The sequence below is a fragment of the Scyliorhinus torazame genome, chromosome 14 (assembly GCF_047496885.1).
Source record: "Scyliorhinus torazame isolate Kashiwa2021f chromosome 14, sScyTor2.1, whole genome shotgun sequence".
NCBI lineage: Eukaryota > Metazoa > Chordata > Chondrichthyes > Carcharhiniformes > Scyliorhinidae > Scyliorhinus > Scyliorhinus torazame.
This window is the reverse complement of record NC_092720.1, coordinates 99,224,753-99,239,479: the sequence shown is the minus strand read 5'-3', so window position 1 is coordinate 99,239,479 and position 14,727 is coordinate 99,224,753.

The window sequence follows — 14,727 nt, the reverse complement described above, 5'->3', positions numbered from 1 at the left end:
GCATCCCTGATTGCACTTGAGCCCGAGTTGCTTGCTAGGCTATTTCAAAGGACAGTTACATGTCACCACATTGCTGAGGATTTGGCGTCACATGTAGGTCACCGGTGGCAGAATTCCTTCCCTGCTAAAAGGATATTAGTGAACCACATTGGTTATTATGACAATCGTTTCATTGTCAACATTAGACTTTTAATTCCATGGGTGCAATATAATGGGGAAAAAAAGAGTCTCATTTTGGGCATGAATAGCGGGGTGTTTCTTGGAGCCTAAAGCACCGGGAACGATCCCGCTATTGAACAGGACTTTGCTTTTTTTGGGCCTCGGTTGGGAACGCCCCGCTGAGCATTTTAAAATGCTGCACCGATCTTTCGACCACCCTCAGCAACCTCTGGACTCACCCGACTTACCCCTAAGGGCAACCAACATCTGCTCCCGATCCCTGGCATGGCAACCCGTCACCTGGACATACTTGGCACTGCCAGCTTGGCAGGGGGCATCTTGGCATTTCCAGGATGCCTGGGTGGCATGGCCAGGGTGTATGGCTAGCAGAGCCAGGTGCGTGGGAGGCAGCGGGAGTGCCAGATTACCACCGGGCCCAGAGCCCAACTGCCCCTCCGATAGCCTGGGAGACCCCACCCAGGTGCCATTACACCTGGTCAACGTTTGTGTGGACCTGTGCTAAACAGCACCCAGTTGAGGCTATGTTGGGGAGGCTGTTATTTCCCTGGCGTTGGGATAATCTGGCGCAGACTTATTTAAATTAGCATAATGGCTCATCTCAATATGTTAATCTGACCGCGACGTCCAGCGAGATCCCGTTAGATCTCAAGAACAGTCCAAGCATCGCAAATCTCTTGAGAGGCCTCTCGCAAGATTTAATGGCCTCGTTACAACACCAAGTTGTGCATGACGAGGCTGGTCGATTGCGCCCCAGATTTTTATTGATTTCAAATTTCACCATCTGCTGTGATGGGATTTGAACCCAGGTCCCTGGAGCAATACTCTGGGTCCCTGGATTACTAGTTCAGTGACAATACCACTGCCTTGCAGCTCCAGGGCCCCAGGTTCAATTTCGGCCTCGGGTGACTGTCTGGGTGGGATTCTCTCAGCCCGGGGCGGGGCCGGAGAATCCCCGCGACTGGGCCACGCCGCCCAGGCGCTGGCACGGTATTCTCCACAGAGCGGAGAATCGGCGCCGACGTGGTTGGTGCGGTGCCGGTCGTGTGGCGCTCTACGCGGCCGGCCCGCTGATCCTCAGGCCGGGATGGGCCGAGCGGCCATAGTGAAAACGCTGAGTCCCGCTGGCGGCGTCCACACCTGTTCGCAGCCAGCGGGAACTCTGCGTGGAAGGGGTGGAAGGGTCGGGTGGTGGCCTGTGGGTGGGGGTGGGGGGGGGGGGGGAAAGAGACGGGACTCCGAACCAGTGGGGGGGGCCTCCGATGCAGCCTGGCCTGTGATCAGGGCCCACCGATCAGCGGGCCGGCCTCTCAGTCTCCCGGCCTCTTTTCTTCCGCTCTGGCCCCTGTAGCTTTGCGCCACGTCACGTCGGGGCCGGCGCATTGAAGGAGGCCACAGGGCATGCGGCATTGGTGCCGGTGCCACTGCGCATGTGCGCATCCCGCGGCACCCAGTTCACGCCGGGGTAGGCAGCTGGAGCGGCGTGAACCACTCCAGCACCGTGCTGGCCCCCTGTAGGGGCCAGTTACTCCTGGCAGAATCCCGTTCACGCCGTCGTAAAACGCGATGGCATTTACGACGGCGTGGACACTCTGCTGCGCGATGGGAGAATCCCGCCCCGTGTGGAGTTTGCACTTTCTCCCAGTGTCTGCGTGGGTTTCCTCCGGGTGCTCCGGTTTCCTCCCACAGTCCAAAGATGTGCAAGTTTGGTGGAATGGTCACGTAAAATTGCCCCTTGTTGTCCGGTAAAGTTAGGTAGGGTTACTGGATTAGGGGGATAGGGAGGAGGCATGGCTTAGATAGGGTGCGCTTTTCAGAGGCCGGTGCAGACCCGATGGGCCAAATGACCTCCTTCTGCAGAGTAGTACTATTTATTGGAGAGGGAGAGCAATACATCAGCAAAAGTAAAACATTCCTCATTCTTTCAAAAACAACATTGTGATATGTACGTTATTTTTAACTTGGAAGGATGCAGACCATTCTGTAGATTTTTTTAAACTATTGTTTATAATGTGTCTGCCAGGCTCTGGAGTCAGTCCTTATTACTTTGAAAGTTACTGGTGCTTTGGAGCATTAGAAAACCTTGAGGCAATCTACAATGATTTATACAATTCACTCCCTGGATTCCAGGAAAACAGAAAAGAGCATTCTGAATGACTGTAAATGAATGAGGCTGCCATAATATCCAAAATATGGACCAAGGGGTAAGATTCATTCAACTTACTCTCATTCATTTCACTTTTCCTTTTAATAAGACTAGAATGGTCCACTGATAGAAGTAAAGCAAACTGATATGGTATGAGCTGTTAAAAATGTTGGAAGAATACCGCCGCACAATCCTTTCTTAACAAGAGATGTATTAAACATTTATAAGCTTACCGAAGATTGAAAGGTGATGTGTATATTTAAGAATCAATCACCTCGTTGCAATGCTAAGCCAAGTACAATTGAAGCTCAATAATGTGCATACTTAATTTGACAATAAATATTATGCTTCATTAAAACCAGTGCATCTGGATTTCATTATAATATTGAATGTAAGTCGAACATTGGAATTCTGTGCTTGAATCAGAATTATGTTCAGATCATGTGTGCATTTATCTGCAATCAACTGCAGTCCAGGTGATGAGATTGCTTCGACACAGAGCAACTATGTTTCCACCGAAAATAATGGGATTTAAAACCTGTTATGTATCTGGGAATACATTCTTGCTGGTTCTGCATCATGTGGTGTATAGTGACATCAGCAGAGTGTTTGCATGGACTTTGACCAGATCATGATCTTGATTGTATTGAACAACACCCTTAATAAACCTCTCATCATGTTTTACAACAATCTAGAGTGCGAGCACATCAATACTTTTTCTTTTTGAGGCAACAAATACATGTAACAGGAGAGAAAACTGGCGATAAGGATTGAGGCAGAACAATCTCGGGAAAGAAGATTTTCGCCAACGAATTGTAGGACGGCATTGGGAGAAATGGAAGATTATCAGGGCTGGACTCACAGACATCAGGCAAAGCACTGCTGCTGATGTGAAGGTTAAACAAAAATTTCAACAACAACTGGGAGTAAGAACATGGACAGTCAGGGAAGATTTACTCTGACGAAAAGGGGAAAGAATTCCTAGTTGCTTGTTCAAGGAATAGTTTGTGCCATACTTTCCAACACAGTTGGAAGGGGGGAAGTATATACCTGAGGAGCCGGGATCCAAAAATGGCAATGAGGATTATTAAACATGGAATTCATATGAAGAAAGATTCCATTTGTTTTTAATAGCAAATCAAACACCAGAGGACTTAAAGGTTGCAACATTTGTCAGCTTATGTTTCGCCCCCACAACCCAAAGATGTACAAGGTAGGTGGATTGAACGCGCTAAATTGGCCCTTAATTGGAACAAATGAATTGGGTACTCTAAATTTATATTTTAAATTAAAAAATTGGTCAGCTTAGTTGGCCGTAAAATGTTAATGATGCTGTATAATCTTTTCACCCGGCAAAACCAGGAGACAAGTCCTTCACTGAATTCATGAAATTCTGAGAGGGATATTTCTCTTCTAAACTATTATTGATTCCATCACAGTAGTCGGGAAGAAGGTGCAAGTATTTTACAGTTTATAGCGTCTTTAAGGTGATTAGGTAGATATTGTGAACTTGGTACAACACCTGATGGCACTCTTCAAGATAGGCTGGTTTGTGGGTTACGCAGTGAAGCAATTCAGGGATAGCTGCTTACTGTAACTGATTTAACTCTGAATGCTGCTGTGGACGTTGCCACATGTATGGAGTGTGGTACCCTCAATAACGAAGCTTAGAGTGTAAACAGTAAAGAAGGCTTTAATAAACTAAGAACTAGGCTAGAGCCGAGACGTGTGCTAACTGCTGCACTGCCCACAAGGCGGCCCCATATATACAGCTCACAGATGGACGGAGCCGGAGGCGGAGTTCCTCAGGGTTCCAAGCCTGGTCTTAAAGGGGACATCACCTTACATGATGACAAGGGTACAGTGTTACAGTAACCGTTCATCACATTGAGCTTGCAATGAAAGAAACTTCGCAGATAGGGGCTGGAGCAAAGATCTACAAAATGGAGACCTCAAGGAACAGGGCTGAAAATGTACAACCATGTCACTGTTGTACACAGGTTGGACACTCACCAGTGGAATGCTGGAATAAATCAAATGCATGCAAGAATTATGGTAAGAAGGACCATCTTGCCAAGGCGTACTGGGCTCAGAAAACTCCTCCGACAACAAGAGAGTGCAAGAAGAACAACATAAGTAAACATTCTTGTTATGCCTACAAATTAGTGGATGAAGGTCAAGATCACAAAAAGGTTTCGAGTATAGAAACAGGGATGTATTGCTGCAATTGTACAGTGCCTTGGTGAGGCCACACTTGGAGTATTGTGTGCAGTTTTGGTCTCCTTCTCTGAGGAAGGATGTTCTTGCTCTCGAGGGAGTGCAGCGAAGGTTTACCTGACTGATTCCATGGATGGCGGGACTGTCATATGAGGAGAGATTGACTAGGTTGGGATTGTTCTCGCTGGAGTTCAGAAGAATGAGGGGGAATCTCATAGAGACTTATAAAATTCAAACAGGACTAGACAGGGTAGATGCAGGGAAGATGTTACCAATGATGGGTGTGTCCGGAACCAGGGGTCACAGCCTGAGGATTCAGGGTAAAACATTTCGGACAGAGATAAGGAGATATTCCTTCACACAAAGAGTGGTGAGCCTGTGGAATTCATTACCACACAACGTAGTTGATGCTAAAACTTTGAATATATTCAAGAGGCGGCTGGACATAGCACTTGGGGAGAATGGGATCAAAGGCTATAGTTCTTTGAAGAGGTAACAAGCAAATTAGACAAAGGAGAGCCAGTGGACGTGATTTATTTAGATTTCCAGAAGGCCTTTGACAAGGTGCCGCATAGGAAACTGTAATAAAGTAAGAGCTCATGGTGTTCAGGGTAAGGTCCTGGCATGGATAGAGGATTGGCTGTCTGGCAGAAGGCAGAGAGTGGAGATAAAGCGGTCTTTTTCAGGATGGCAGCCGGTGACTAGTGGTGTGCCTCAGGGGTCTGTGCTGGGACCACAACTTTTTACAATATACATTTAGGATCTGGAAGAAGGTACTGAAGGCGCTGTTGCTAAGTTTGCAGATGACACAAAGATCTGTAGAGGGACAGGTAGCATTGAGGAAGCAAGGGGGCTGCAGAAGGACTTGGACACGCTAGGAGAGTGGGCAATGAAGTGGCAAATGAAATACAATGTGGAAAGATGTGAGGTTATGCACTTTGGAAGGAGGAATTTAGGCATAGACTATTTTCTAAATGGGGAAATGCTTCGGAAAGCAGAAGCACAAAGGGACTTTGGAGTCCTTGTTCATGATTCTCTTAAGGTTAATGTGCAGGTTCAGTCGGCAGTTAAGAAGGCAAATGCAATGTTAGCATTCATGTCAAGAGGGCTAGAATACAAGACCAGGGATGTACTTCTGAGGCTGAATCAGGCTCTGACCAGAGCCTGATACAGTATTGTGAGCAGTTTTGGGCCCCATATCTCAGGAAAAATGTGCTGGTCTTGGAAAGGGTCCAGAGGAGGTTCACAAGAACAATCCTTGGAATGAAGAACTTGTCATATGAGGAACGTTTGAGGACTCTGGGTCTGTACTCATTGGAGTTTAGAAGGATGAGAGGGGATCTTATTGAAACTTACATGATACTGCGAGGCCTGGATAGAGCGGACGTGGAGAGGATGTTTCCACTTGTAGGAAAAACTAGAACCAGAGCACATTATCTCAGACCAAAGGGATGATCCTTTAAAACAGAGATGAGGAGAAATTTCTTCAGCCAGAGGGTGGTGAATTTGTGGAACTCTTTGCCGCAGAAGGCTGTGGAGGCCAATTCACTGAGTGTCTTTAAGACAAAGATAGACAGGTTCTTGATTAATAAGGGGATCAGGGGTTATGGGGAGAAGGCAGAAGAATGGGGATGAGAAAATATCAGCCGTGATTGAATGGTGGAGCAGACTTGATAGGCCGAGTGGCCTAATTCTGCTCCTATGTCTTATGGTCTTATGGAGAAAGCAGGATTAGGCTATTGAGTTGGATGATCAGCCATGATCGTGATGAATGGTGGAGCAGGCTCGAAGGGCCAAAAGGCCTCCTCCTGCTCCTATCTTCCATGTATCTATGTATCTATGTAAAAAGAAGGCAAATCAGAGCTACTGCAAGAGCTAAGCTAGGTGTTTTGCCAATGCAGGGTTATCAACCATGATTTTGGGAATATCCAAAATTTGAAGGTCATGAATTTAAAATGGAAGTGGATATGGGTGCAGCAGTAGCACTAATACCTGAGCAATTGATCATCAAAAGCTGCAGCATCTGCCGTTAAAACCGTCAAATGTGATCATAAAGACATACACTGAAGAGGTTGCGGATCCATTATCGTGCAAGTACAAAGAACAAAACAGTACAGCATAGGAACAGGCCCTTCGGCCCCAAGCCTGCGCCGATCACGTATCCTATCTAAACCAACTGCCTTTTTCCTTCTGTACCCCTTCTGATCATGTGTCTATCCAGATAAGTCTTGAACATATCTGCTTCAACCATCTCACTTGGCAGTGCATTCCAGGCCACCAGCACCCTCCGTGTAAAAGAAAAACTTCCCCAGTACATCTCCACTGAACCTATCCCCCCTCACCTTGTACTTGTGCCCCCTCGTAATTGCCATTTCCGCCCTGGGAAAAAGCCTCCCAAATGTTCACCTTATCTATAGCCCTCATAATTTTATAAACTTCTATCACCTCTGTCTTTCTGAGGAGAACAATCCCAGTTTATTCAATCTCATAGCCAATATCCTCCATACCAGGCAACATCCTGGTTAATCTTTTCTGTACTCTCTCCAAAGCCTCCACGTACTTCTAGTAGAGTGGTAACCAGAATTGGACAATTTTCCAAATGTGGCCTCACCAATGTTTTATATAACTGTAACATAATTTGCGAGCGTTATACTCGATACCCCGTCCGATGAAGGCAAGTATGCCATATGCTTTTTTTAAACCACCATTTCCACCTGTGCTGCCACTTTTAAGATCTGTGGACCTGCACGCTCAGATCTGTGTCTCTATGCTCCTGATGGTTCTGCCATTTATTTTATAGCTCTCACCTGAATTGGATCTACAAAGTGCATCACCTCGCATTTGTCCGGGTTAAATTGTATCTGCCATTTCTCCGCCCAATTTTGCAGCCTATCTATATTCTCTGACAATCTTCATCACTATCTGCAAATACTGCAATCTTAGTGTCATCCGCAAATGGGATGGAACAAATGGGCAGACACTGAAGTTGCCTTTTCACGTTGTCCGTGGAAAGTTTTCTGCTCTATTTGACAGAGCATGGTTGGCTAAGATAGGCTTAATTGGGAAACAATCAATCGATTAGTGGATTCAAGGAACAACTTGCAACAACTTCTGAAGTATGAGAAGATGTTTGAAGATTTGCTGAGCTCTATGACCAGAGTTGAGGTACACCTAAAAATCAAGCCAGGCAGCACACCTAAATGCCTCAAACCATACCTTACGCCATTAGACCTAAAGTCGAATAAGAACTAGAAAGATTAGAAGGGCAGAAGTCACTGAACCTGTTGTTACAAGTGATTGGGCCATACCAATCGTTCCTGTATTAAAACCTGAGTGAGAATTTGTGGAAATTTTAGAACTGCTGTTAATTCAGTTTGTATGTAGGTAATTATCCATATGCGATGATTGAAGACTTGTTTGCTGGACTTTCTGGCAGAAAGAAATTCAGTAAAAATTATGTTTCACAGGCATATCTGCAGATGAATGGGGCTGTCGAATCACGGCCACTACTCACCATCGTAACGTACAAAAGTCTGTTTCATTTTCTTTTGGAATAACATCTGTGCCTGCTCTTTTTCAAAGATCCATGAATCAAATTCTAAGTGGGTTGAATGGAGCGCAATGTTATTTAAATAACATACTCATCACCGGTTTAAGTGAACAGGAGCACTTGGAGAATTTGGAAGCTACCCTGAAGCGGTTACAGAGCCACAACATGGGAGTTAAGAAGGAAAAGTGTGACTTTTAAAGTCATCCATAAATTACTTTGGTCATATGATCGACAAAGATGGTTTACACAAAGAACCAAAATAAATGTCAGCAAACACAACCCAAGTATGGTTGTTGTTAGGATCAATCAATTATTATGTAAATTTGTGTTGAATTTAGCAACACAATTAAAGCTTTTACACTCTTTGCTATGTGTCAAACAGGCATGGCACTGGTCAGATGATTGTGAGAATGCAGACAAGGAAGTGGGACAAGCTTTACTGGAATCAGAACTGTTGATTCATTATAATCCAAAAATGAAGTTGCAATTAGCTTGCGATGCTTCACCATATGGGGTTGGAGCAGTCGCCTAGCACAGTATGTCTTCAAGAGAGGGATGACTGATAGCATTTGCTTCACAAACACTTGTTTTAATATACATTTTGAGTACCCAATTCAATTTTTTCCAATCAAGGGGCAATTTAGCATGGCCAATCTACCAACGCTGCACAGCTTTGGGTTTGTGGGGGTGAGACCCACACAAACACGGCAAGAATGTCCAAACTCCACACAGACAGTTACCTGGGGCCGGGATTGAACCAGGTCCTCAGCACTGTGAGGCAGCATTACTAACCACTGTGCCATCATGCTGCCATTGCTTCACAGACCCATACTAGTGCAGAAATGAATTATGCTCAGCTAGAAAAAGAAGCTTTGAGTTACATAAGTTTCAGTGTAAGAAGATTCCACCACAGGATGGCAAGTTTATTTCCTTCAAGTGCCCATCCTATTTTGTTTTGAAATCATTGATCATTTTTGCTTTCACCATCCTAGTAGGTAGCAAATTCCATGTCAATACCATTTATAATTGTACTTATCACCCCCTGACTGGGGCAGTGCCAGTGAGCAATTCTAGGGTACTGCCCTGCCATGACTGTCTTCCCCACCCTCCCTCCACGTGGGTGGTTCTCACCTGCTCACCTCTGGTGGGGGTTCTGCTCACCAGGTGCACTTTGTGTGGGACTTGTCATGATTGGCAAGTACTCATGTTGACGTCAATGGACAGTGCAACGGAGGGGGATTATCAGGCGTGAAGGCCCGATAATTATATTTAAATTCATCAAATGGGAATTCCTATGTTGAACATCGGAATTCCCATTAAGCCATTTGGCCAGAGACAACTGAAATGGGAAATCCCACCAGCTTTGATCATTTATGGGGTGAAATTGCTCCTGTCCATTTCAGCAAAGAGGATGGAATATAGGATATTTGAACTCGATGTATTTCTTGTTAAAGATAACAGCAGAAGGTTTTGATACACCAAATTGTTAAACATACACATTGCTTTAGAAAGTTATCAACCTTTGAGATGTTTTTCATAACTAGTATTTCCCTAAATTATAACAGTGTCAATATGTCATACAAAGTAATGCATTGAATATAAAGTGTTTTGTGATGATCTGTTGTGAAAGGTACTATATAAATGTAAGATCATTCTTTATTTAATTTGTTCTACTCTCTTAATGCATTGCTAGATTTAGCTTTTCTCCAATCTTATTCTTTTCAGCTTGATGACATTCAGCACAACCTACACAGGGATTTGAAATAGTTCCTAAGTTTCTCAATGTAAAAAAACAATTGTCTAATATTTACCTTTGTTGATAGATTATCTGTTAATCTGTCCTCATTTTACTATTCTTCCACCCACTATATGCATGTGATATAAAAGAGGCATGGACAAAATTATAATTGGCATTCCCATGGGTTGCCAGTGCTATTTTGGAACTGGTAACTATGATGCTATATATATGTATATATATATACTATTCTGAATTCTCCCTTCCTCCTTGACACCCATCTCTCGTTTGATTCTTCCCAGCAAGCGAGCTAAATTGTGGGCTTAATTTTTAATTTTGCCTTTTCTCTTTCTAATTACTTTCCCACACATTATTGTGGTTAGCTTTGAAATGTATTCCAATTTTAAGTTCAATTAAAACAAATAATTAGAAGAAGGGGATTTAAAAAGTAGCAAACTGAAGATTTTAAAAATGGCATTTTCTTGTACTGAATTCCAGTGGGAGTTGACATGGAAACAAATGTCTTCTGTTTGAGCATATACATTTTAGCGATCTCTCTTCATTTTAAATATGACTTCCAAAGCTTTCTGTACTGTTGGCAATGCCACCTAGTGAAGGTAACTCACCAGGAGTGAATAGTACCCACTACGATGGTGGATTAACAGCTGAGAGTTTCACTTTATTATTTTAGGTGGAAAGAACAGGGGTTTATGTTGGTATTTTAATTGTTGCTAGTCTCCTCTTTCATGAATTTAAACATATTGGCTTGAGCTGATGGAAAGAAATTAGTTTTTTCTCATTCCATGTTTTATGTTATTAAGTTGATCAATAGTGATTCTGATAAGTGTGTAAACAACAAAGCGCACCTAGCTGATCTCGCACATGCATATTGCGGGATATGAAATGACTTCTCTGACATTCGCATGAAGCACCAATGTCTGGTTGAATTGTGAAACCTCAAGGCAACCTCAAACATACATATTTGCAAGCCTGACAAAGGAATGGAGTAGTAATCCTTAACATTCTGTCATATTGGCAGAATCACGGGCTTGTTGTAGTGAAGGAAGTCATTGGGCCCATCATATATGCACTATCTATCTGTATGAGCAATTCACTTAGTGTCATTCTTCAGTTTTGGAGTACCTTGTGATTTGCACATTCTCCCCTTTCGTCTGCGAGGTTTTCCTTCGGGTGCTCCGGCTTCCTCCCACAGTCCAAAGATGTGGAGGTTAGGTGGATTGGCCAAGCTAAATTTTAGTGTCCTGTGTAGGTTAGGTAAAGTGGTTATTAGGATAGCGCAGTTAAGTAGATTTGGGTGGAGTGCTCTTTCAGAGGGTCGGCGCACACTCGATGGGCCAAAGGCCTCCTTTTGCAGTGTAGGGATTCTATGATTCTGTCTTCTCTCCGTAATCCTGCACAGTCTTTCTTTTCAGATAATAGTCTAGTTCGCTTTTGAATGCTTTTGGTGAACCTGCTGCCTCCATACTCTCAGACAGTCCGTTCCAAACCTTAATCACTCACTGTGTGAATAAACGTTTCCTCCTGTAGCTTTTGCTTCTTTTACCAATTACACTAAATTTGTGCCCTCCTGCTCGCAATTCCTTTACAGTTTCTCCCTATCTACTCTGTCCAGGCTCCTCATTATTTTGAATAGCTCAAGCAAATCTCCTCTTGGCATTCCTTTCTCCAAAGCAAACAATCCTCTCCTCTCCAGAACCAAAGTTCCACATACCTGAAACCTTTATTGTGAATCTTTTCTGAACTCTCTCTAGTGCCTTCACATTCTTCCTAAAGTGTGTGGCACCAGATCTGGATGCCAAATCCAGCTGAGGCCAAACGGGTGTCTTATACAGGTTCAACATAACCACTTTACTGTGTACTCTGTGCCCTGCTAATGAAGCCTAGCATACTCTATGCTTTATTAAACACTCCCACAACCTAACCTGCCACCTCCAATGAATTATGCATAAATACACTCTCTGCTCCTGCACCCCCTTTAGGGTGGTGTTTTTTATTGTCTTTCCATGTTCTTCCTACCAAAATGAATAATTTTTCCCACATTTTTCCCATCGAACTGCATCTGCCACCTGTCCGCCCATTCCACCAACTTGTCTATGTTCTTTTGAAGTTCTACACTATCTGCACCACAGTTTACAATGCTTCCAAGTATCACATCATCTGCAATGTTTGAAATTGTGTCCTGCAGACTAAATTTTAGGTCATTGTGGATGTACCTACACCACATGGACTGCAGCAATGCAAGAAGGTAGCTCACAACCACCTTCTCAAAAGGCAATTAGGAATGGGCATTGAATGCTGGCTTAGCCAGTGATGCAGACATAGGCAATGAAGAGCCTCAACACTGACCCCTGTGGAACTCCACTGCAACCCTTCCTGCAGACCGAAAAACATCCATTAATGTCTATCCTGTTTCCTGTCACTCAAGTCAATTTTGTATCCAAGTTGCTGCTGTCCCTTTTATTCCATGAGCTGCAACTATGAACATAGAACATACAGTGCAGAAGAAGGCCATTCAGCCCGTCGAGTCTGCACTGACCCACTTTAAGCCCTCACTTCCATCCTATCCCCACAACCCAATAACCCCTCCTAACCTTTTTGGACACTAAGGGCAATTTAGCATGGCCAATCCACCTAACCTGCACGTCTTTGGATTGTGGCAGGAAACCGGAGCACTCGGAGGAAACCCATGCAGACATGGGGAGAACGTGCAGACTCCGCACAGACTGTGACCCAGCAGGGAATCGAACCTGGGACCCTGGCGTTGTGAAGCCACAGTGCTAGCCACATGTGCTACCATGCTGCCCAATGGTGTATTGTGTGACACTGTATCAAATGGCTTTTGGAAGTTCATGCACACCACATCAACAGCATTGTCCTCATTAACCATCTCTGTTATCTCTTCACGTTAGGTAAACATGATTTTCCTGTAAGAAATCCATGCTGGCTTTCTTTTATTTTAAAATTTAGAGTACCCAATTAATTTTTTCCAATCAAGAGGCAATTTAGCATGTCCAATCAACCTACACTGCACATCTTTGTGTTGTGGGGGTGAGACCCACGCAAACACGGGGAGAATGTGCAAACTCCACAAGGACAATGACCCAGGGCCGGGATCGAACCTGGGACCTCGGCGTCATTAGGCAGCAATGCTAACCACTGCACCACCGTGCTTCCCCTGGCTTTCTTTAGTAACCCACTCTTGTGACTATCAATTTTGTCCCGAGTTATCATTTCCAGAGGTTTCTCCACCACCAGAGGTTTCTCCACCAGTATAGTTAAATTGGCTCGCCTACTGAACAAGGGTATAACATTTGCAGTTCTCCAGACCAGCCACCAGTCTAAGGAAAACTGAAAGTTTATGGCCACTCATAATGATGGATCCAAATTCATATCCATCGGATCCACTTATAAACATGACTGAACAGCCCTGCTTGCAAATTAGTTGCAAACACTCATGTTAGACTTGTGTAAGAGTAACACATTGCCTTTATAACAGGATTTGTCCTCACAGTGCACTGTGTCCACATATGTGTGGACTGCCCAAGACACACACATGTGATGTCTCATTATACGCTAACTTAGCTATGACTGGTTTTGCACAATATGTATGGCCAGATGGTTGGGTGAATTGCTCTCGACCAGCCCATCCTTAACAACTCAGAACATAATGTCTAACATCAGATGTGTTTCTGCCATTGGGGAACATCTGCTGAACAATCCTGAGTGTGCTTAGAATTATATTAACGCACAATTTAAGATTATGTTTGGCTCACAATATGGCTCACTGATGCATGCTAGAAGCATATATCCATGTGCAAGGGTCCTGTCTTCTGCAAGCAGAAAGAACAGACCCAGGCAATGTACATTTTTTGAAGTTAGCAAAAGCATGGAGGACAACAGTTCCCTGATGCATTCCTGATGGCAACACATCGGCCAATCATAATCAACTTGCTAACCAATCAGCACCCTTTTATCGTGCAGTATAAATTGTTGTTCCCTTTGAAATTTGGCTTTTTGGAATCTGTCCTGCTGAGTGCAAGAAGAAAAGCTTTGACAACATATCTCAGCAATACACCAAGTTCAGTACTAACAAGTGACGATTAGTTTTCACAATCCATTAATATAAGTTAATAAGTGGAGAATAGTCAAATTCCAAAAATGGATGACGGGGGGGGGGAGTGTTGATGACACATGTTGGCACACGCGTGAGTTGTGATTGTCTTGCAATGTTCTGCTGTTGTTTACCGTGCATTCATATTCCACAGCACAGATAGAAGTAATTATTTTGCAGCAAGTAACACATTATTACACATGTGCAGGTTAATTTAATGTCCCATTATATCACTGAAATACGTTTGTTCTTCTCCAGATATAACGGTCTGCCATCTTAAATCTGATGCAGCTTATAAATAGTCACACTTCTCTGGACTCACTATTTGTGACATTGTTGATCTGAAATGGCGGCACTTGAAATACATGCTTGCTAGTCGAGACTTATGTGTTCCCATGCCAACTCTCCAACAATCCTATTTTTAAAAAACTGTTGTGGTTCTGCTGGTATCAGTGCTTCAAACCTCCATTTGCTCAAATGGGAGATGAGTTATTAAAATATATTTTATCAAAAATTATTAAAATGTCTCTTTGAAGGACTCCATCTTGAACAAGAGTGCCTTTGCACAATTTCTTACTGCTCATTAGAACAGCTCAATCAAAATATTATGGGCAGAAAGGACTGTTATTCTGCCAATTACAGAAGTATAAAAAATTATATTTTTAAAGATCCACTAAAGAACAGTTATCATACCAATAGAGCCACCCAAAACATTGAAATAATTTGAAATTCGGAAATCAAGCTTTTTCTCCTCCACAATCACAGCCATA